The sequence below is a fragment of the Panthera pardus genome, unplaced genomic scaffold, assembly GCF_024362965.1.
Source record: "Panthera pardus isolate Hobbes unplaced genomic scaffold, ASM2436296v1 HiC_scaffold_22, whole genome shotgun sequence".
Lineage (NCBI taxonomy): Eukaryota > Metazoa > Chordata > Mammalia > Carnivora > Felidae > Panthera > Panthera pardus.
Window position 1 is genome coordinate 82,768,668 of NW_026526788.1, and position 24,798 is coordinate 82,793,465.

Consider the following 24,798-nt stretch of genomic DNA (forward strand, 5'->3'; position numbering starts at 1 on the left):
CTTCCTAGCATTTTAAATAGGTTGAGTCTTATCAGAGAAGTATAGATTCGGTTGATAATCATGGGAGAGCAACGAACCCACGGAAGACCCAATATTTCTGAGTCTGGGCAACAGAGAAATGCTTGGCAGTTTGAGGCCAGGTTTACACAAGTTGTATCAAAGCCCAGTAGCCGGGTCTCTGATGGCCAGGTGGTGTTTGCACACGCCGAAAGATTTGGCAAGAGAACAGCGTGAGGCAGGTTGAATGCAGTCAAGTACCTGGGTGTTTAAAAAATGATCAGTAGCTCTTTTGCCCCCACGTATTTTGTGGGGAGAGACACTTCAGGTGAGCTGTTCTTCGAAAATGTCTTTTATTCCAATTGGATGATACTACCATTGGGTCTTACTTGTTCCAACGGAAAGCAAACCAGCTGTGTTTCTTCGTCCACGGCCCCAGAGGTGACTAGTCTGGAGTCTGTAGGGATAAGAGGCGTTCACGGGACATCCAAGGATCAGGTAGGCTTGGCTCGGTGATACGCAACGGTCTTAAGACTCTGTCTGCCCTTTAAGATCCTAGAAAGAAGGATTTGGACATTTAACATTTAGGCGAAGAGAGGAACCAGAGCTGAGCTGGGAGACCCAGTGTTGGCTCGCAGTTTTGCCAAATCATGGCTCGGTGAGGGCTGGGAGCGAGGCCCTCTGTTTGCAGCTGTGGGACGAGGTAGGGAAGGGAGAGCCCGGGGGCTGACAGACAATGGACAACACTCGGAGACTGAAGATGTGCCGTCTGAGAGAGTGAAGTTGGTGGACCGTACGTGCGATATAAATACCGAGTGCAGTCAGTCGTGCTCTGAGGCCTGTGCTGTGCTGGAGCCCACGTTATTGCTTGTTCCGGAAAGTCCTTCCTCTCGTAGCTTGTAAGGTTAGCTGGCTGGCAGCTTCCCCACCCTCCTGTGTAGACAGCCTCTTTTGTGCCTCTGCCAAGGACAGCCCTGGGCTGGCTCAATGACCTCAAGTCTTGCACAGGTGGAGCTGGTCACCTCTAAATTGACCAAGGGGAAGAGTCCGGTAGCCTGGCCTCCATCCAAGAAGTGCATCTCTTCGTGCAAGGACCCTGCTGCCCCCCAGACCGAATGATGCTCCATTTTCCTTCCAGAAAACCCAGGAAGTAACTGGGGCCCAGGCAATGAACACGCGCGCACACACACACACACACACACACACACACACACACTCGGCTCGTCTTCCCCCTCTGTGAATTTTGGATCACAGATCAAGCCTGCAGCGATGCAAGGGTCGGACGAGGGACAGGGATATATCTTTCTTCGGGGATGTTTATAGTTCAAAGGCTCACAAAAGAACATGGTACACAGACCGTGTTGAGAAAAAGAAGGGGGACGGGTCAGTGTCTCCTCCTGAAGGGGGAGAGTGCTACCAACCCTCCGACAGGATTTTCATTTTTCTTTCCTAGACATTTTGTTGTTTCATTAATTTTTTCCTCCAGGGAGGCAGCAAGAGTGGGCAAAGGGAAATATGTGGGGAAATAGCCTTGCTGAGATTAAACAAATCTCTGTCGCCGTGTGTCCATCTGCCCGTCCATCTGTGGATAACCTGTAATTATTAATAATATGAGTGATGTCATGAACATTCTGGCAGGAATGCGGAGCCCCAGAGACCACTCTGGAACCAGTCGGCGCAGGACAAAGCCGGGGAATGATCAGCCGTGTTTGCACTGGAGCTGCGGATAAATCTGGCTCGCTGGCGCACGCCCTGTCTGCAGTCGGACTGGAGCATATTGGGTTTTCTCATAAACTACCAACGAGATCAGATTGGCGGCATCTCAAAGGAACACCTCTTATATAAAACAAGGTTGAGTACATAATCCAGCAAAAAATGTCATTAAAAGGACACATGGCGTGGAGTGGGGCAACCTTAAATTTACTGAGAGCTGAGTGTTTTCGGACAGCGCGCGAGAGAGGCACCCAAGAAGATGACAAAGGCCGGGGGCGGGGGACCACGAGAGACACCCCCAAAGGCCCTGTTTCTGTTTCCCTTTAAAATATTCATGAAATCATCTAGAGAGTAGGAAAAGGAAAGAAGGAAAAGCAATTCTCAATAAGGGCACTCTCGAAAGAAGCTAGAATTCCGGAATGTTCCAGAAAGACTTTGTAGGACATTCCACACCAGTGGCTGAGCGGCAGAACTGGCACCAGGGCAGACCCACACTTCAGGCTGTGGCTTGGGTTGTCTCTGACTGGGCCAGCCGTGCCCTGGGGAGGGGGAACGGCCAGCCAGCATCTGCGTAGGAGCCTTTGGTCACGGGGAGGCCCCAAGCTGCCGGATCCCAATCTGGCTTCCCCGTGGGGCCCTAGCCCTTGAAACATGGGGGTTTTGTTGGTGTTATTCACCAACGGCGTCCCGGCTCCCAGAATAGGAACACTATAGTAGGTGCTCAAGAAAAAAACGTACTACATGAGTAAGTCCAAGAATCATCTGTCGCAGGTGTTTGAGTACACATTTGCACCTGGCCCAAGTGTCCCGCCCAATTCAGGGGGCTGCTGGCACGGGGGTGGGTGGGTGGTGTGCTGGGATTAGAAAAAGAAAGGCACTCCTCCCAGGTGACATGAATATCACACAGGGTGCTTTCGTCAGGCCACAGAATTTTCTGGAACTGTTCCTTCAACAATGTCACCACCTTGCAGCACCATGAAGGCTGTCCTTGGCAGTTCACCATGTTGTTGACTGAGCAACTGGAGGCTTCACAGCTGCCTCCCAGACAACGCACTCTCTTACGTACTGGAAAGAACAGCTGATCCCTTTGCGAAACTTTCCTTGTTCCAAAGAAAGAGGAAAAGAAAAAAAACCCCAAAACACAACCCAGAAAAAGTGCAAAGGCTAATCTCACTCTGGAATCGATCTTCCATGAGAAACTCGAGAAGATTTTGGCAAAGGGCTTTGATCCAGTCTCAGGAAGATGGAGGAGGTTGTCGCAGCTGTGACACAAAAGCAGAGCCTGCCGAATTCTGCCGGTGAAGTCAGACTTTCCTTGGGAAGCCGGGGGTGAGGAGGGATGCCGTAGAACAGCAGACGTCCCCCACGGAGACTCCCGATCTCAGTGACAATGAGGACACCACAGACACAACACTAGAAACGAGCACGGCCAGCTTTCACGAGGCAGATCCTGCTGGCCAGGCACTTACCTGTCATGTTTACAGCAACCCCACAAGGTAAATGCCAGTATTGCTGCGACTTTATAGATGAGAAAACTGGTATTTAGGGAGATTAAGCAAATTGCCAGTGTCACAAAGCTAGGGCGTGGCGGAGCTGGGATTGAAACCGGGTCATCCTGAAACGCGAAGAGAGGGGAGGGCACTGCCTCCAGCCTGTCCACAAAATTAACAGAGCCTGAAATGTGACAGCACAGAGACGGGGGGTGGAGCTGTCCGGTCCTCGGAGGGCCCGGAGAAAAGCATTCATCATCAGGAGGACTGGTTGGGGTTTAGGAAAAGAATCTTAGAAAAATAAAATACTAGCTAACTCCTAAGAACATAAGAGGAGACCAACATGGGGACCTGGAACAGTAACCATCCAGCTGGGCTCCGTGCAAAGCACCGTCATTCTCCGGGACGGGCTCCAGGATTCGGTGTCTCCGGGTCTCTCTCTGTCCCCCTGCTCTCCCTGCCCTCTGACCTCCGTGCCCTCCGCCTCCTGAGAGACTTCCCCCTCCCTGCAGGTGTGTGCGCCTGCCCTCCTGGGCCTCAGAGTCACAGAAAGGGCCACCTGGTGGCCCCAGACATCTGCAGACTGCATTTCCCAACCAAGGTCATGGTCAGGGGTGGGCGTGGGCCCAGCAGCCCACGGATGAGTCCCAGGCTCCACCGAGGAGGGTTTTCTCTCTGGTGGCCCATTGTGCCTGAGCTCTGGTCGAACCACAAAGCCCGGCGGGGGGCGGGGGGGCGGGGACGGGTGGGGACCTGAAGATCACAGGGGTCGGGGTGGAGGAAGGGAGTCTGGGAACACCCACCTACCCCTGACCTCTCACTACCGGAAAGACACCTCTCTTTGTGGTTTAAGCCAGCTGAGTTTGGCTGCTTGTATGCAAAGAAGAAACCCTCCTCCCTGACTCACTTCTGCCGTCTGCAGTCATTGCTTCGCCCTGTGGAGTGTCTCCGTGTCTGAAACGCAAACTCGGTCACCGTCTTACTCCCGCTGCCAGTGTGGTCCGGCCTCCTTGCTGGGCCTGCGGCGCCCCCGTGCTCAGGGAGGGTTTCAAACCTCTGAGCTTTCGCAAAAGTTCGTCTTCTTGGGACGTCCTTTCTGTGCCCACCCCACTCTCTCACATACACGAGGTGACCCCTGCTTATATGTCCAAAGATCAAGAGTCTTTCCCGCAGTCTGTCTCATTCATGTGAGTTGGGTCCTCCCTCACGTTCCTCCCTGCACCACCCGGGTCCCTGGACCTTCCTCTGCTACGATGGTGGTCATGCTCTGTGACGTTTCCACCCCATTGCCAGACCCCGAGCTTCTGGAAACAGGGGCCATGCTTGTTTCCCTTTACATCAGTCACATTTTGCAGAACGCCCCACGTAGGGGATGAGGGCTGGCTAGCCATAGGTTGGGTTATACTCAGTTATGGTAACATTGGTAAATTGCCAGAAAAATAAAAAAAAAGACTTTTCCAAGCTCTTCAAAAGAAAAATGGAGCCCCGTTCAGAAGAAGTAAAAATCAAGATAGCTTCAAGCTTCCCGACCGCAAAAAAGCAGGAGAATGGAATAATGGTTTCGTAATTCTTGTTTTTTTTTAAATTTATTTTGAGATAGAGATCGAGAGAGAGAGAGAACTCGAGCAGGGGAAGGGCAGAGAAAGAGGGAGAGAGAGAGAATCCCAAGCAGACATCACGAAGCCCAATGTGGGGCTCGAACTCATGAACCCTGAGATCATAACCTGAGCTGAAATCAAGAGTCAGATGCTCAACTAACTGAGCCTCCCAGGTGCCCCTGGTTTCATAATTCTTTTTTTGGTCATGTTCATTTTTATTTTTGAGAGAGAGAGAGAGAGAGAGCAGGGGAGGGAAAGAGAGAGAGGGAGACACAGAATCCAAAGCAGGATCCAGGCTCTGAGCTGTCAGCACAGAGCCTGATGCGGGGCTCGAACACAAGAACCGTGAGATCACGACCTGAGCTCAAGTTGGACGCTCAACCAACTGAGCCACCCAGGTGCCCCTGGTTTCATAATTCTTAAAGACGATGTGAGGTGGAATTGGCTAGGGCGGCCATGACAGAATACCACAGACTGGGGGGCATAATCACAGAAGTTTATTCCACAGACTGGGGGGCATCATCACAGAAGTTTATTCTGTGGCGGTTCTGGAGGCTGGGAGTCCACAGGCTCGGTTTCTCCCAAGACCTCTCTCCTTGGCTTGCCAATGGCCTTGCCTCTGTGCACATGCTTTCCTGTTGTCTCTGTGTGTGCAAATTTTCTCTTCTCATACGGACACCCGTCAGACTGGATCGGGGCCCACTATGGCCGAATGCAGAACCATTTTGAGGTGCCTGGAGCTAGGGCTTCAACATATGAATTCTGGGGACACAACGCAGTCTGTAACATAAACCGCGCTATCGTTCCCACACAGGAACAACAGAAAGACCCTGTAAGACTTGCCCTCTCCAGAGCTTGCCTTTCTAGAACACACTTTTCCTCTGAGATCACAGGCAGGCTTTTACGTGCCTGAAATAAAGAAATCTGCAATAAAAATGTAATTGTGGGAAAACACTTTTGCCAACCTGTGAAACTAACTACCATTAAGAGACGAGCAAATATATGGATGGGGGTGGGCGGCTGTGTGTAGAGGGAGAGCAGGTAGGAGCATGAGGGGCTGGTGAGTTACCCATATGTGTAACCTACCGGTAAGCTCCAGAGCAACTGAAAAGCCCTCCACGGTCTCTACTTTCTCCTTTCCTTCCCTCTCGTCCGATGCATCAACCCATCGTTAACCTGCTTTGAAATATCGCCAGGCTCTGATGGCGTCTCAACGCCTACTGCGATCGCTAGACCCCAGGGCTCTTGGACAGGGGTAATGGACTTCTGCCTGGCCCCCTCACAGCCTGGTCTCCACTTAGTGGCCAGAGGAAGTCTTTAAAAGTTTGATCCAATCATTCAAAATTTAAATTACTTCTCTGCTCAAAACCTTCTTAAAACTTCTCTCTTCTATGCCAGTCCTGCTCTCCCCCTGCTATGGACCAACCTCAACTGCCCTCTCCCTGCTCCCGCCCTCTTCACTTCCTTGTTGATCCTTAGGAGGCCACACGCGTGTCGGACTCTCTCCCTGCCAGGTATCTGCGTTCCGGTCTTGGTTGGAATGAGGGCTTAACCCACCGGCTTCCCTGACTATTTCGGAAAAGAGCCCTCCGCTCCTGCTTTGCTTTTCTCTATGGCGCTCACGGCCATCTGCCCTACTCCTGTGTGTCCGTCTTCCTCTGCTAGACTTTCAGGGCTCTGATGAGGACTTTTGTTGGGTGCAAATGAAGGAGGTGGAGAATGCCACCTCTCATCCTCCATCAGAGGTGACAAAAGGACAATGTTGATGAGAGGCTAATAAATCCTGTAGATGTTAACCAGGTTAAACGTATGTATGATGGCTTAAGATTACAGTAGTGTTAATCATGGAATGTCACCTTCCAAACAATTTTTAAGCGTTAGATCCAGATAGACTGTGGTCACCGGATCACAAACCATCAGCGATGAGGCTTCTCTAAATGATGATAACAACGGATGGTATTCGTGATTATATCGGTGACCACGAGGGGTTAAATTCCCCTATCAAGAAGTCAAGTCTCTGGTTGATGAAAAACTAAAATCTACAGGATTTTGCTTACTAGACATCCATCGACACGGAAGGAAGGATTAAAAACAGAGAAGGAAAACAGATAAGGCATACTTAATTTAAAAAAATTAGATAAAAGGTCAATGTCTCTTGATAAAAATTTTAAAAATAATGAATACATGACATTAATTAAACTTCTTGTATAGGGTCAACTAATATAGCATCAAGGCATTTTAAATAAAATCTGTTAAAAAGTAGCAGTGGAGGTGGTTGGGTAATAAAAAACCCACAATTATAAGAAGAGACATTAATTCACTAGAAGCAGGAAACACAAATAAAATGAGGGCAGGGGAAAAGTTGTTAATATAAATAAAAAGAGCCAGCAGATATAGGCAGGACTCTTCTGCTAAAGCAGGAGTTACTCATCTTTATGAAAAAATTTTCTGTAACAAGGGAGGATATAAATAAAAATGATCAGATCTTCCAATGAAAAGATTACCCTTTGATCCAAATACAAAGCAAATGGACACTAAACAAAGCCCTGAAGAAAATCTAAATGAACTTCAAAGAGCAGAAGCTTTCAGAGGCTTCATTCCTTTGCAGGCAGTGGGAAAGAAAAAGAACAGAAATTACAGAAATGAGAAATATATCCAGGACCTGGGCTTTGAAAATAAGGGCGAGACCGATAACACCTGTTCATCCCTGGCAAATCTAACCTAAGAACCGAAAGTCAGTATGAACCAAATTAGAAACGAAAGCGGGGGTGGGGGGGGATAAATAATAATAGCTTTTAGGGGCTTTTCTGCTCAGTTGTCTCTTCCCAGGTTTCCCGTGGTGGTCCCTGAGCGTGGGGATCAAGGAACTGGGCAGGGGTGATAGTTGGGGGGCCAGGGCTCTAGGCTTTGCTTAGCTCAATGTCACGGGGCCATTTCCCCCTTGGATGCCATCTGACTTCAGGTCTGGATGCCTGTGTCCGGACAGGCTCTTTGGGGTCAGGCCCAGCTCTTGTTCCAGAAGGAGAGGGAGGTGTGTGTCTGGATGAGTGCTTCCCTACTTCACTCGGGGTCTGTTTGTGTTGCCGAGTTCGGAGAAGGGAGTATTCTATGTGTCACTGTGAGTGTGTCCCTCATCTTCCATCACGGAGTGGAAGATGACCATCCAGATGTTATCCTGTAATCTTTTCTTAAATTTTATGAAGGGCCGATTCTCGTTTTTATGCTTCAGCACGAGCACCGTAACGAAATACCAACAACAGACGTGCATTTCTCATAATTCTGGAGGGTAGAAGTCTAAGAGCAGGGTGCCAGCATGGTTGGTGTCTAGGGAGTGACCACCTTCTGGCCTGTGGATGGCCGCCTTCCCGGTGAGTCCTCAAGAAGGTGGATCTCTCCATCCGACAAGCCCTCCGGGGTCTCTTCTTATTAGGGTAATGATCCCATCATGAAGGCCCCACCCTCATGACCTCATCTAAACCCAGGTACTTCCCAAAGACCCCACCTCCAAATCCCATTACACTGGGGGTTAGGGCTTCAATGTATGAATTTGGTGGGGCGGAGACATAATACGTAGAGAGCAAGTATGTTCTGCCATTTTGGCTTCCATACACATTTAAAGATGTATTCTGGTTTTAAAATTATTTTTAATTTAAAGGGAGAGAGAGTGCGAGTGGGTGAGAGGGGCAGAGGGAGAGAGAGAGAGAGAGAGAGAGAGAGAGAATCCTAAGCAGACTCTAGCTCTGCTCTTGTGTGCGGGTGTTTGCAGCTCTCGGAAGGCCAAAAGCCACCTCGTGGCAGTTGACAAGTGACATCGACGACTACGTACCAAAGAGGTGCCAGCTGGCGATCCGGGGTGCGGGCGGCCGCTGTGTTGCCTGTGCCCCCCCCCTCCGCGCAAAGGCACGGGGGGGCGCACCCTGCACGGACCCCGGCCGCGCTCCCGGGACCGAGGCGCAGAGCCCGGCGCTGGGGCAGTGGCGGCCCGGGGGCAGCGCCGTCCCCTCTCTCTCCCTCTTTGCAGACACAGGTGTCCGGGCGGCGCACAGGGCAGGCGGACTTCAAGCTCAGAGCCACGTTTTTCCTCTCCTGCCCGGGTTTTAGGTGGAAATAACCGACGTGCTCTGAGGCACCTTTCAGTACCTGGAGAAGCAGGTGCCTCGCGTGGCTTCCGCGCCCGGCCTCGCTCCGCTCCGTCTGTTACAACTTGCGGGGCGGGAGGCCTGGGGCGCGGGCTGGCTGTGCCCGGGAGATTCGGGGAGGCTCGCCCTGCCCAGAGAAGGAGCCTTTCCGCTGGTCCCGGCCGCCCCCACCTCCGGCCCCAGGCTTTTGTGTCGGGGCTCCTGGTCCCCGGGGCCCCAGCCCGCGCGCGGCTCAGGCTGCTGCCCGACTTTGAACTCCCCACCTCGGGGCCCTTGTAGCCAGTCGACAGCTCACTCGACTGACCTCCTTTTAAGCCTCCGCGGGTTGTCTCGCTCCACGCGTGAGCTTGATCGTTCTTCTCCTGCTCGCCTTGTCGGCTGCCAGTTGCTCCCGGGACGTTTCCGGCCAGCCCCGCGCAGCCCTCCGAGAGCTGAAAGGGAGCAAGGCCAGGGGTGGGCCGAGCAGACGTGTCGGTGCTCTCTGGCTGACAGGGATCCCCAAAGGGGAAACGCGAGCGGGAACGCACACTGGGGGCGTCGGGGCTCTGCTGGGACACGTGCATCGCGTCTGAGCGCGGCGTGGGCCCCAACCTGCCCGCCGGCCTCTCCCGGCAGGTGGAGGTGCGCGTGTTGAGGGCCACTGATCACCGGGACGTGTCCTCATGCATCACAATTACAGAAACACCTGTGCTAAATACCTTGGTGCGGGTCGGTCGTGTGAACTCACGGGGTGTCCGACCGCCTCCGAGTTTCTCATTTCTATGCTGTCAACAAGCCGCAGGTGTGCACGGCGTGAGCCGGGGAGGCTGTGGTTTGCAGGTCTGGGCTGACAGACCCACATCCAGGACGCATCTGTCCTCGCCGGCTCCGTGCACCCCATACATAGTCCCGTGGTCACAGAGGGCTCGGAGGCCGTTTGTCACGCCAGCCCCGCCTCTCGGCCTCTGGCATCCGGGGAAAGGAGGTGAGAGCAGAAGGGAAAATGCGTGGAGAGGCTCCTCCGGCCCTCGGGTGGGGCTGGGGCTGCCTGAGGCCCGAGCTGAAGGAAGTTGGGAAGCCCCCAAGAAGCTTCCGGTAACAGAAGTGACAACCAAGGGCAGACGGGCCTGTGGCCACCTCTGGCCTGCGGACCAGATCTGCACTACTTGAAAGAGTTTCGAGGTCTTTACCAACATTAGAGGTCAAGCGCGTTCACCAAGTAAATATCGATTTCTGGCTTCTTTCGAACCGTCAGCAATCTGTCCCGGGGGACCCCCATCCCTGTTTAAAGCTTGAGCTTCGCAACCCCCACCTTTGTAAGCTGCACACCCTCTTTGGCGGCTTCGTGTGCTTTGTCCTTCACGGGGCCCACAGGTGGCTCGGGGGCAAACGGCTAAGAACGCTGTTCCTTCCACGTCCACACAGGCGGCCTAGTCCATAAATGGCATGCCCCTCTGGATGGCAACCTCTAAGAAAGGGCTCGGGAAATGCTGTAACAGGGGCGCCTGGGTGGCTCAGTCCGTTAAGCGTCCGACTCTTGGTTTTGGCTCAGGTCATGATCTCACGGCTTGTGAGTTTGAGCCCCGTGTTGGGCTCTGTCCTGACAAGGAGCCTGCTTGGGATTCTCTCCCTCCCTCCCTCCCTCCCTCCCTCCCTCCCTCCCTCCCTCTCTCTCTCTGCCCCCTCCTGCCCATGCTCGCTCTCTCCTCTCTCTCTCTCACAATAAATAAACTTTAAGGGAAAAAGAAAAAAAATGCTAGAATAGACCCCACCCTTGCATTTTGCACACTGAATCCGTGCAGAAAATTGCCCTTGAGTTGATCCTAATGCGGAAATACAGTGTTGGGAATTCTCTGCTGTTAGCATTCTGGATTGATACCCCGGTGATTTTTAGTAGGTTAGTGGTGGAAGCCATTGGTGCTTTTGTAACCCCCCCCCAGAGTGTTCCCCCGCATGACTCCACGGTCACCCCAGCAATCACAAGGTCTTCTGTGCGCGAAGCCAGTATTCTTCGCGGGCTGGGGATCCAGGCCTGCCTGCTGTGGCCAGGGCTCCGTCCAGCTCTGTCTCTTGTGACCCCTGTGGCCGGAGGAGGGACGTGGTGTGGCTGTGGGTAGAGTAGAGTGCATGTGCCCTTGCCAGATATGATACAGGGTGCCAAGGTAAGTCTGAACTTCAGATAAGTGAGTTGCGTAAACATGTCCCCAACAGTGCATGGGGCATAGATTAAAACTTACTCATTGTTCATCTAAAAAGCTCAAACTGAGCTGGGTATCCTATATTTCTGTTACCCTTTTAAATCTGTCACCCTTATTTTTCTTTCTAAGGATTATGCCCAGGTTCGTGAAGCTTCTTTGCACGCCCTAATTTCTTGGGCTGTGGTCCAGCTTTGCACATCTGGATCGGGCACCGGGCATCCAGAAGAGGCCGCCGTGGGTGTCTGGGGGCCGCCCTCCTCCTCTAATTGGCTGTCAGTGTTTCTTTCAGGGCGCCTGTGAGCTCCACACAGCTGCTCCGCCAGGGCACAGCTTCCTGAATAAATAAACACTGCTCTTAACGAGTCTAAGTGCGGCCACTTTGATATAAGAGGTTCCGTGGGCCTCCAGAAGGTACGATGCAGTCAGAGCCCCCTTAACTCATCTCGATCGTTCAAACATTTACCAAATTTGTGTTTCTACCCTCCTGAGGGTATCAGGTACTACAGAGATGGAATACATTTTCAGTACAATGTGCATTTATTGAGTACCTACTGTGTGTCGAGGATGATGCTAAACCTGGAGGGCCAGCAGGGGGCCGCACATGGGGCACGGAGGCTACGGCTGCAAGCTCCCTTGTGTGACAGTTACAGATGGGGGACCGGGGACAGGCTGCAGCACGTCCTACCGGGGGGCCTGACAGGAGGGGCGCTTGACTGAGGCTGTGAGGAAACGCTTCCCGGAAATGGTGGCATCTGAGGTCTGGCAGGAATGGGGAACGAGGAGGAGACGACCTCAGCTTGGACGTCCGGAGGCCAGAGCCTCCCACACCTAGAGGAAGAATGGCTTAGACCCCCTCCCCCCATCTGTACGTATCTCCTTCCTTTTCTCTCCTCTCTCCTGAAGGCAGGGTCTCGAGTGGGCCATCTAACGGAAACTTCGGTTGCCCCATGTACGTACGTGGCCAATTTCTCTCCTTCTTTCTCTCCATCCGCCAGCCAGGGGAAGCTCCAGGCCTGATTCAGCCCTGCTCACCTCCCACCCTACGCTGCACCCAACAGGATGGGCAAAAACATACTATCGTGCAATCATGCCAACTGGTGTCCACCTATAGTCAGGACCCCAGGTCAAAGGATGTTCAACCTCCCACCCTCTCCATGTGTCTTGTCTTCCCCACTTGTCAGTGGGATCACTTCCTACCCTCTTTTCCCCGACAGAGTCCCTGGCTACCCGTCTCTCAGGGTAGAGATTTGGGCGCTTTTAATTTGTTTGTTTGTTTGTTTTGTTTGGGAGAGGCAGAGAGAGGATGTACGTGAGCGAGGGATAGAGAGGGAGAAAGAGAGAAGCAGGGTTCACCTCAAGCAGGGCTCGTGTTCACCTGATGTGGGACTCAAACTCATGAACCTTGAGATCATGACCTGAGCTGATGTCGGATGCTTAATGACTGAGCCACCCAGGTGCTCTGGGCTTTTGTTTGTTTGTTTGCTTGTTTTTGTTTTGTTTTGTTTTTTGACATTCAAGAGTCAGCGAGAGGTTAGCGGACTTGCTCAGGAGTCCATGCCTCCTCTGTGGGAGACCCTGGACCCCAGTCTTCTGATGGGCTTGGCACTGACCGTGTCCCACCTCCCTTGTGGTCTACACCCCCAGCTTACTGGTTGCTCCGTGCTGAAGCCACCCGGGCACATCTACTTTGGGCACAGAGAGGGATGTGCTGCTTGCACTCAGGCAGAGGGTCCTTGGGGACCTCCGTGTCCCCGTCACCTTCAAGAATTGTTAGTGTGTTTGCCACCGGAGAACGGCGGCGGGTGGGGAGGGAAGTCTGCTGAAAGGGGAGGGGAGAGAGGGAGGAGCACCCCGTAAAGACAGGCGGAGTCTGGAGTGTGGCTGCCGCAGCCAAGGAGTGCCCTCGAGACTGCCAGCCATCCTGAGAAGCTTCTAGGAGGGAGGTGCGGGGCGCTTTCTTCCTTCGAACCCCCAAAGGAACTAACGTTACTGATATCTTGATTTTGCTCTTCTGGGCTCCAGAACTGTAAGAGAACAAACTTCTCTTGCTTCAAGCCACCCACATTGTGATCGATTGTTAGTGCAGCCCTACCAGTGATCAGAAAACATCGGGGGGATTGTAGCAAGAAGCTCACTGGCTTAAAATAAACAGGCAGAAAATTTAATACCTTAAAGTGTCGTCGCATTTGGACACATCGCCTGATCGATTCTATTGTTGACTGATTAAATACATACGTGAAGATTGTGTAAGAAAACGAAGGAGAGGGAGCCTGAAGTGCAGGTACAGGACAGGCGGGGGAGGTCCCCCCACAGCCGGCCCCACCGCGTCGCACATTTCTGAGCGTTCCAACTTCCGTGGTGATGAAGTGGGAGCGCAAACATTTTGCAAATTTTGTTCCTGAATCATTTTCGCAAACTCCGTTTTGGGTAAAAGACAGAAAGCTATCAAACGCGGCACAGATTAACTTATCACGGAACTAAATGGGCTGTCAGTGTGGGGAGACTGTGCTTAGCCCAGTGAATTCAAATGCATGTAAATTTCCCTGGTGGCAAAGTTGAGGACGGGGAGCTGTCAGATGGTGACATGTGGAAATACATTAACAGTGTTTAAAATATATTTGAAGGGGCCGCCTCATATTTTGATAACACGCTCACCGACAGATGATTTGTGGGGACGGGAGATTCTGACCTCGTCTATTCCAGAGGAATCTTTGTAATGAGCCCCCAGTATGTTGGGCGCCTTAGTTCTAAAACAATTACCCGTGCCAGCCTGAACCGGCGAAGGTCCCCCGTGTCACCGACGTGTGGAGCTGGCTTCCGATACCCTGCTTGTCAGCATCACTCTCGATTACAAGGAAAGTGATTAAAAACTTCAAAAGAACCAATTACATTGTGTTATACCCCAGTGCTGCGGTGCCTCAACAAGAGAGACAGCCGGTCCTCAATTCTGCCCCTAACACGGCTTCGTGTTTTTAGTCTTGGTGTATTTATTTGGGAAGTAGATGTCCTTGACTTATTGTAATTACTCTCCGTGTTTAAGGGAAAGGCATTACTGAGAGCTGTACTCTATTTAAAGGGATGAAAACATGTGTGTTTATTATTATCATTTTTTTAGTTTATTTCTTTATTTTGAGAGAGAAAGGCAGCAGGGGAGGGGCAGAGAGAGGAAGAGACAGGGGATCCCAAGCAGGCTCCGGGCCGTCAGCACAGAGCCTGACGAGGGGCTCGAATTCACGAACCGTGAGATGGTGACCTGAGCCGAAACCAAGAGTCGGACGCTTAACTGGCTGAGCCACCCAGGCGCCCCAGAACATGTCTGTTTATGATGGGATTTGGTTTCAGTTATTATAGCCGTGCTGGGCATTCTCCTGAGTTTTCAAGAGAGGCAACCAAGATATGCAATTCTTGCCTGGTAAGTGTAGGTGCCCTGTAGCCTCCAACTTCCGTATAAAGTCCCCTGTTCCCCCCTTCACGTGCTAGCCTGTCTTCAAAATTGGCACTCACGGACCAGCCTCACCTGACAAAACAGAAGGGGTGGTGAAGCCACTTGCCTCCCTTTGACCTAGAAATAAATCCATTAATATCCACCAGCTAAGCAAAGAGAAAGCGTAGTTTCTTTCTTGATATATTTAAAAACAAGTCATACATATTCATGTCTGCAATGATTTGACGGGACAATAGGGTAAATCTTGGTCCCTGTCTCACTCGGTGCACAAACACACAAGTCTAACACCACATGATGAGGGCTGGCGGAATGTACAGAATGCCTCGGGAGCACAGAGGTGGGGTACCTAGTAACCAGTACTCGGGCTGGGAGGGGAATCACAGCAGGATCCTGCAGGAAGACAAGACGTTGGCCAGGTGCAGGCGGGCAGGGAAAGACGATCATGCCCGAGACGCAAAAATGTGTAAATATGTGAGATGCTAACGGTTATTACGCATCTACTCTGTGCTAGGTCCTGGAACGGAGTTTGAATTTGGAGAACAGTCCAACCTTCTTCCTTAAGGACGCTGCTGGAAATAACAGTGTTGACTGAGTAGTGGGCGGCCCATCATAAAGTACGGGAAGGAAACTATGGAAGTAGAAAACGAAAAAGAGAGAAAGAAAGGAAGAAAATAGAGGCCCTCAGTAAAAACCAGTCATTTATTATCCCTGGGCTTCAATTGCATGGTTATTTATTGTTGTTTTCAAGGTCCTTGATCGTTGGTCTCATCTGTCATGAATCCGGTCAGTGAATTTGTCAATTCAGATGTCGCATTTTTTATCACTAAATGTTTCATTAGTATTCCTTTTCTTTCTCATTTTATGTATATTGCATATTTTTAGAATAGTTTTTGTAAAAAATTTTGTCTGCAATTATTTCTGCTTTCACTTTCTGATTTCTTTCCTGCATATGGGTAGTATTTTTCTGCTTCTTCCCATTTCCAATAATTTTTTTTTTAAGTTAGACAATAAATTTTGTATTATTGCATACTGGGTTGTGTTGTCTTTCTTCAAATAATTTCCTCCCCTCGCAGAAAGTTAAGTTACTTAAGGATCAGCTCGATTGTTATAAGGCTTGTCTTCAAATTTAGTCGATTTGCGTTAGAGTCTATCCTATTTTCTCTCTGTTACCAAGGTGTAACTCATCTGGAACCTTCTCTGTTCTCTACGCTGAGTGTTCAATAGAGACCCTCCAATCTGGATCCTTGGAGAACTTATGAATTCTTCTGTGCATGTGTGAGTTCTGAGCATATTTACACTTATAATTACTTAGTCGATCTTTGCATTTATCTATCTTATTGAGCTAAACCTGAAAGAGATCTACGCAGAGTTCTGGAGTCTTTCTCTGTGTATCTCCTTTGTCTCTGGTTCTACACCCCACACTTTTTGGCTCCTTCAGTCTCAAGAAACTTTGATCTGTTTCCTCAACACAGCAAGACCTCTGTGCTCTGTTTAGTATTCTCCTTTCTATATGAAACTAAAAGGGGCCTCAAAATAGAAACTCAAGGTGTTTGCGGGATTACCTGTTTATTTTTTCTGAGGCTTCATAGTTCTGTGATCCCTATTGTCCAGTGTCAGAAAACACTGTTGATTTGTCTATTTTGTCCTTTCTTCTAGTTTAGATTTGGTGAAAGGATACGTATCATCCGTGTTAGTCCATCATGTACTTATGCAAATGTTTTGACATTAGGAAGTTACTTGCATATTAATGGTTAAAAAAAAGAAAATGTGACAATTTCAGTAAATGCGGCATCAAATGTTGATAAAAACTAATGATAAAAATATCTTGAAAGATATTTTATAAAACTGAGAAGAAAAAAAAATGCTTAACTGGAAAATGGCATCTATTAAAATTGTATAGCAAACATCATTTTTCATAATTAACCACTAGACTTGCTCTTAATGCCAGAAACAAGATAAATATGCCACCATTATCATTTCCATTAAACATTGCAACTAACACAATAAAACAAAAAAGTATAAAGTGAGAAGGTATAAGAATTGGTAAAGAAAGAATACAAGTGCCATTATTTGCAGATGATATGATTCTACGCACAGAAAGCCCAAGAAACTCTACAGGCAAATAATCCGAATGAATAAAGAGCTTGGCAAGTTTACTAGATACAGGATCAGTATACACAAATCACTTCTTTCCTATGTATCAGCAATAAGCAACCAAGATTGTAACGTTCAAGATACCATTTATTAATAGCACAAAGACTATAGCAAAATTAATAGCACAAAAAAGTTAAAAAAACCAAAACACCTTGTTGACTTAATGTGTTTTCTCACCGAAAACAATGAACTAGCCTTGTTTGAAAAATTGCCGGTCATGGGGCGCCTGGGTGGCTCAGTCGGTTAAGCATATGACTCTTGATCTCGGCTCCGATCATGATCTCACAGTCGGTGAGATCAAACCCCACATCAGGCTCTGCACTGACAGCACGGAACCTTCTGGACTTTCTGTCTTCTCTCTGCCCCTCCCCTGTTTCGCATGTGCTCTCTCTCTCAAAATAAATAAACTTAAAAAAAGAGAAAAATTGCCAATTCTAAGTCTGAGGAGTGGATAGGTAGGAAAAATAAAAGAGCCTAGAATATGTTGTCAGTAATCAAAGAAATGCTCAAAAATTGTTGAAACAGATAAGGATGCGGGAGGAAACTTAGATTTAAAATTGTCCAAATTTGGGTCACCTTGAAGACCACAGAACGTACCACATTCTCCTTACACAAAGTGAAGATGGTAGTTGATTATAGCACTTGGGGCAAAAAATGAAATTCATGCATCCAGAGTGATAGTCAAGGAAGAAAAGGAGGGAAGGTGGAGAAATATGGAAGTTCTTTTATACAAATGATGGCTAGTTGATAAAGCACAAAGAATCTTAAAATTAGAAAACACTATCTTGCGACCACCAATGGAACTTATTTAGACAAGGAACATCAAATGACTCCAAGAAAGCATATAGTCTCATGGTTTCAATGTATCACTTGGTAGATTATTTCTTCACTGAAGAGGGGACAAAGCCCATTTGCGCGAGAGAAAACTAGCAAACGCTAACTCAGTCAAGGGATCCCACTGAGCAACACCAGTAATGGGACAGGCTGATGTGTTGTGTCTCCTGCTGTGTAGTATTCCTGCCAATACCGTTTGGTCTAATCATTAGAAAACTGTAAAGTCCAGTCCAGAGGCAGGCCGAGACCAATGTTCCAGATCGAAGGTAGTCAGGCACTGAGCAAATTCTCTTTTGCTCGGCCTTTTTGTTCCCTTCAGGCCGCCATGGATTGAAGGAGCTCCACCCACAGCTTCAGTGGATCCGCCCTATTCAAATGCTAATCTCATCCAGAACCACCCTTACAAACACACACCCAAAATAATGTTTAATCAAACACCTGGGCACCCTGTGACCCACACAAGTTGACATATAAAATTAACCATTACTCTTTGCCAGTCTTTCTCCTGTCTTTTCTTCCTTCCTTCCTTTCTTTCTTTCTTTCTTTCTTTCTTTCTTTCCTCTTCTTTCTTTCTTTCTTTCTTTCTTTCTTTCTTTCTTTCTTTCCTTCTTTCTTTCATTATCTATCATCTACCTATTACCTATCTATTATCTATCATCTATTATCTATCTATCTATCTATCTATCTATCTATCTATCTATCTATTTATCTATCATCTACCTATTATCTATCTACCTATCCATCTATCACCTATTATCTATCTATCTATCTATCTATCTATCTATCTATCTATCTATCATCTATCTATCATCTATCTATCTATCACCTATCTGTTATCTATCATCTTTCTTTCTTTCTTTCTTTCTTTCTTTCTTTCTTTCTTTCTTTCTTTCTTTCTCCAACTGTGATGAGTATTGTACTTCCAGATAGTGCCTTGACTTTCAAGTGTGAGGGATTAATGTCTGGTCTGGCTGTCAGGAAAGGTTCTCCTGGGGAAGGGACATCTCTGCAGAGAACTAGAACAGAAGTAAATATTCCAGGCAGGACAACAGACACAAAGATAAGAATCCCGGCACCCTGGGTGACCAGACGCCTATGGTGATTCTTGACCTCATTCTTGAGTATTGAAAGTGAGCTTCTGGCAACATCTGCTTTCTTTTCAGGGTCCGTGGGCTGCACAAGGGGCTGAGGGTTGATCTCCAGCCACCAAGCAACCCCAGGGCTCTGCATGGCCCCACGTTGGAAGGGCTCTTTTATCTGTGGCATGGTGTGGTGCCACCTCCTTGCCTGGGGAGCCGCCTTAGTTGGGCGGTAGGCTTGCTATGTATTTTGTTTACAAGGCTGTGCTGTCTTCTCACCCACAGCAGGAGAGAAGCAGGGCAGTGCTGGACCTTGTTAGGGAGCTGCCTGCTCCCATATTCTGCCAGGAACGAGGCGCATTGTTTCTGGGGCCTTTTGTAGTGTCCTTTTTGACATGGGATGCAGACCCCTCAACACAAGAATCTCTAGAAGTAGCAGTGCCTTGTACTCCCCAGTGCCTCCAAGATCGCTCTGGGCAGCCCTGACGTGTCGCATCAGACTGTAGAGTGTGGCCTGTGAGGAATTGTTCAGAACTGCCTGGAGTTCACCGCCCTAACACAGGTCTCCTTTTTATTGTTATTCTGCAAATGCCCCCCTCCTTGTCCAGCTGCAGACGGGTGGCCCTGGGCCGGCCTAGGATGAGGCTCTTTCTGTGGTTGGTGTGTGTGCAGGAGTGGGAAGTGCCGGGAAGCTGACACGTGGCCGTGAGTCACAACATCAGAGCATGAAGCCCACCTCCCACTCGGAAGGGAGCCCAGGCCTTTAATAGTGGTACCTGGAGCGGGGACTCGTCACCTGGCTTGGAAAGGGGTGTGGTCAGGCAGCTGTAGATGGGTGGACAGATGGGTGGACAGGTAAGGTCCCCACCAGCCTTTCCAGCCACCAGTGGCTGAAAACCTTGATGAATGAACTCATAGACTTCACACTTGGGAATAGCTCATCTTAGTTTTCCATTTCCTTTTCTTTTGTTTTTAGTTAATTCAGTTATTTTGTGGAGAGAGAGAGAGAAAGGGGAGGGGCACAGAGAGAGGGAGAGAGAGAGAATCCCAAGCAGGCTCTGCACTGACCGTGCACCCATGAACGGAACCGTGAGATCATGACCCGAGCCAAAGTCAAGAGTCGGATGCTTAACCAACTGAGCCACCCAGACGTCCCTAGCTCACCTTAGTTTTAAAATGTCAAGCCACGACATCATCAGGCCTTCAGAACCTCTTCCGAGTAGGGACTTCCTAGACGTTTGCTATCAGAGGGCACGGCTGCACCCAGATTCTGTTGGTTATTCATGTGGCTTTGGGGTAACTTACTCCATCTCTGGGAGCCACAGTATTGCGAGCTACAGGGAAGGGGCACAAACACCCGCTTCTCTGGTTGCTGTGAAGGTAAGAAGCTGAAGCACATGTACTTTGTCTAGTACCCTGAGGATGCTAATCAAGGTGTCAGCAGCATCAACCGTGTGACTGCGTCAGTATACCGTTTTTCTCCTTTGCATATCCAAATACTGTTTCGTTTTGTTTTCCAATGCCCCCTCTGCTTTGCCAAGAGATGAACCGTTTTCCAGGGTATTACCAGGTAAGACCTTAGGAAACTTGATTTCCTCAAGTGGTCAGCATTGGAAAGCCCCGATTCACACAATTTTCCTCCTAGAATATACGAAAGAAACGCTAATGCCCTCAAGGACTCGCGCAGCTCTTCTGGATAACGTAGGCATCTTCCGCAGTGGCATGCATGATTCCACTTATAAGGGTCCTTTTCTCCTAATAGAAGATTCATTTGCAAGGGTTCCTATGAGTCATCTCTGTCGCTTTGTCTTAATCCCACGTGGAGGAAATGGGAAATCCTTGTGAAAAGCTGGTGCTAAAAATCTCTGACAGTCCCCGCTCCCTCTGGTCTGGCTTGAGCTCCCAAGAGTACCTTCTTTTCCTTTCCAGGTCCCCTGAAGGCTCTGAAATCAACAACTAAACCACCGAATGCAGTGGAAATAAAATACAGTTCTAATTTTCATATTTATTTGTAAAGATTTAAACATGTTTTCCTGCAACCCTCCAGCAAGCTCAACTCCGTTCTCTAAAAACTACCAGAAAATGACATTTTAATTTTTTGTGTGTGGAAAAAGCCGGATTATGGATAACAAAACACGCAGCGAAAGGAGTCATTAAAATGCATATTGTAAAATTGAAACTTAAGTGTCAAGTTTTTATAGCAGTCTGTCAAATGCTTGACAATTAAAATAGTTATTTTTAAAATTTTAATGAGACACAATAAGGGTAAAATGTGCATGGAAATTGCACATTTTCAACACCGCACATTCTTAGCATAACAAGTCCATTCCATATCATTACAATAATGCCCCATTTGTAAAATTCACCATCTATTTTTAATTAAATTAGTATGTGTCATTTATTATGGGTATTATATTTATTAATCATTCATATTTAATTTAAGATGACTTATCTGAGTAAAAGACGACTTAGCACAACCAAGTTAACACCCCAGGTTGTCATGGCTTTGCTGTTCTGATGGCAGTAAATATGTTTCAGTCCTTTGTTTTTATAGTTAAACCTTGAATGAGCTTAGACGGGTCCCTCCTCCTGTGCTGTAAGGTATGGACTTAATGTTCTTCATGGTTACTCTCAGTTCTGCCGTTCTTGTTTGTTTGGGATAACCATCCCTGTCATTCCCACACCACTTAATAATTTCCTAAGTTCTTCCACGACCAACCTTTTTTATTTTTTGAAAAACGATTTTTTTTAGTGTTTATTTAGTTTTGAAGCTAGAGAGAGACAGAGCACGAGCCGGGGAAGGGCAGAGGGAGAGAGGGAGACACAGAATCTGAACCAGGTTGCCGCACAGAGCCCAACACGGGGCTTGAACTTGAGAACCACGAGATCGTGACCTGAGCCGAAGTTGGACACTCAGCCGACTGAGCCACCCAGGTGTCCCTTCCCTGACCAACCTTTTAGAGGATGTTAGTAAATACATCTTTTTGATCCTCTTTGAACTATTTGTTTATTTATTTTGAGAGACAGCGTGAGCAGGGAAGGGGCAGAAAGAGAGAGAGAGGGAATCCCAAGCAGGCTCCGTGCTGTCCCAGGGCAGAGCCCAATGTGGGACTCGATCTCACGAACCACGAGATCATGACTTGAGCTGAAACCCAGAGTGGAGCGTTCAACCGACTGGGCCACCCAAGTGCCCCTTTGATCGTCTTTTATATCAAAATGACACCTTAATTTTTTGATGGTCGGAAAGCAGCCTATGGAAGGTGTCATGCAATTCATGTTGGACAAGCCCCTGTGGTCATCCAGGGCTTCATGGACACCTGTCAGGGCAGCCAAGAGAAGGGGACTACCCCAGGGAACTGCCTTTCCAGCAGCACAGGGGAGAAGGGGGGGTATCCTTCAAAATCAGTAACATTTCTCCTCTTCCGGTGGTTTCGAACCTGTCCTGTTTTTTAGAAGTATATTTAGAATCCTAACTTGGTTTCCTCTGGGTGCCAATGATGAGGAAGAGCCACTGGTGGCTGGGAGGTAGCATGAATCTGATTAAAACTATTTGCCTCTTCTTCCATATTCCTTCATCCGGGGAACGCAGGGCGGCATGCATCTGAGCATACACGTGCCTACGTGAGCTAAAAGAAACGCAGATGTTGGGGACCCCATAGGCTGACGTGGGCTGTGCCCCACGCCTGGGGGTGTGCTGCAGCATGCTTGGGGCTGCCCTGGGACCTACCCCCCTCCTCCTCTGCCTGCAGCCACAGCAGTACTTATGACCTACTGCTGATTAAAGACAGGACCTCGGTACCTTCTTAGCATCAGATGGGCACCTCAGCACAACTTTTCATCCTAGGAGTGACACTTCACCATACAGTCACTTTGGTGAGGGTACAACCCGGGCCAGGGAGTCCAAAGAACCAAAGATCCCATTGTCATGCAGATATCAGCAGGACACCGAAAGGAAATGAGAGGGCAAGCCAGGAGTACACAGGGATCGGTATCAATTTCCCATCATCTGTTTCTTACAGCAGATCACCTTTGAATCACAAACCTCCTTGATTTCATTTGGAGAGCTAAAAGCACATGGTAATTATTTCCAAATAAAGGTAACTTATTTTGTAAATATGATCATTAGAGTGATTTGCATTTGCTGTATTTAACTGGGCACGTTGATGGATTGTTACCCTATTCAGCTGTTTCGAGGGAAAAGCATGTGCTTGCAAATTGCTACTATTTTATGAACATCCGAATCGCTCAGAATTTGAGGAAGCTGAGGTTCCAGGTTTATCTGGAATTTTACTTCCCCATAAATAACAAGAATCCGTATTAAGGAGTAAGGGTGGAACCTGGTGATGCTTTTCAAAGCTTTCCCTGGCGTCGGTTGGAAAGCTAACTACCAACCACAACATGACTGGGACACTCAAGACGTCTTCGTGGGAACAAATAGCTGGTAATAGTAAGTAAGTGTGATCCTCGTAAGCAGGTGAATCCTTGCTCATCTCTTCATTTCTAGAAGGCTCTGATTCCTGTTGGTTCAAATCCATCGAGAAACAGTCAGTCCCACGTCAGCAGCAACAACAGATTCGAATGGGGCCTTCAAGGGCTGGTGGCCCCTTGTACACACCCACTTGAACCCTGGACCAGTCTCAGAAACCCAGAACACAACTTTGACCATGGAAATGAACAAAGCGGGCCTCTGCACAGGACTTTGGCGTGGATCCCAGGGTTTTCCACTAGAGGAGAGACCTGGGGGGCCAGGGCCTAGCTGCAGAGACAAACCAAGAGCTATCAGGACTCAGTGATCCCATCAAGAAGGCTTAGCCATTTACGGAGGAGGGAGGCACCAGACAGATTAATAATATTAAAAAAGTAGCCAGAGAAATTAGGAAAACAAAACAAATGGGGCCATTTTGTGCGGGGACAAATGGCCCTACACACGTCAGCAACTCCTGAGGGCGTCCTGTAAAGCGAAGCTCAGTACTCTAATTGATGTTCCTAATTATGGCCTTGTCATTAAGGGGAAGTTAGATGATGTTCATACTCTGCTTAATTATGTTGTTCTTTGTAGGGGCACATATGCTACATTTTATAAAGTTTTCCATACAAACGGCCATAATTTTTTCAAGTTCCGGTAGTTATCTAGAAACCCCAGTTATCCAGAAAGTTCATTCCTCTGGCCTCACGCAGGGAAGACACACAGAAGAGACATCTTTGAAGCCCCATGCAAAGTCATCGGCTCATAACAATGCGTCAGACACATCAGAAGGGTAATAGCCCATGCCAAAGGAAACCCTCCCTTGGGAGGGTAGTGGGCAGAGCCCAGATCTCTCTGTTGCTTCCAGAGAGTCAGACCTTTGCAAAGACTCGCTTGGGTGTTTTGGGCCCATAGAACTCACTGGAAGGCTCACCCTCTTCCTGGAGAGAAAATCCGAAGGTGGCGGCCTTCTGGAAAGCAGAGTAGTGACGCGGGACAAGATTGGGCTTCCGGGTGGATTGAGTCTTCTTATTATGGAGCATGGAGGCTACGTGGCAGGTGGACAGCTGTGCTGTGGGCTGTACTCGCAGACCTGGGTCAGCTCCTTGCATGGCACATGGCGATGGGGTGACTGAGGGCATGTCATGTAGGAGTAACCAGCTTGGGCTTTGAGTCAGATGAGCTGTACTATTGTATATCTACTTACTAGATGTGATATTGGGCAAATGTTGCAGAGGTTGCTAACGGCCACACAATTTCCACTTGCCCCTTCTTTCTTAGTGATAGACCCCAGATTTTATTGGGGGTGGCAATATGTCCAAGAAAAAGGCTATTTGCCCATGTCCTTTGTAACTGGGTGATGCCTTGGTCCAGCTGATGAAGTACAAGCAGAAGGGTTGTGAGAGGTATGTGGGAAGGCAGTTAAAGATTGTTAACCTAGTGGGGGAAGTGGGCCTGTGTTTTCCCTTTCTCTTTCCCTTCTTCCTGATGGTTGGAATGTAAACAAAAAGGCTGTCACTCCAGCAACCATTCTGGGCCATGAAGAAAATTTTAGCATGAAACCTGGGAGCTGAGGATGACGGAAGAAAGATAGGGGAAATTCAGGTCCCTGATGGTTTTATGAAATTGTCAAACTAGCCTTGAACTGTTTTTCTCTGAGCTTAAATGAGAGACCGAAAGCTCATGTCTTACGCCCACCAATACTAC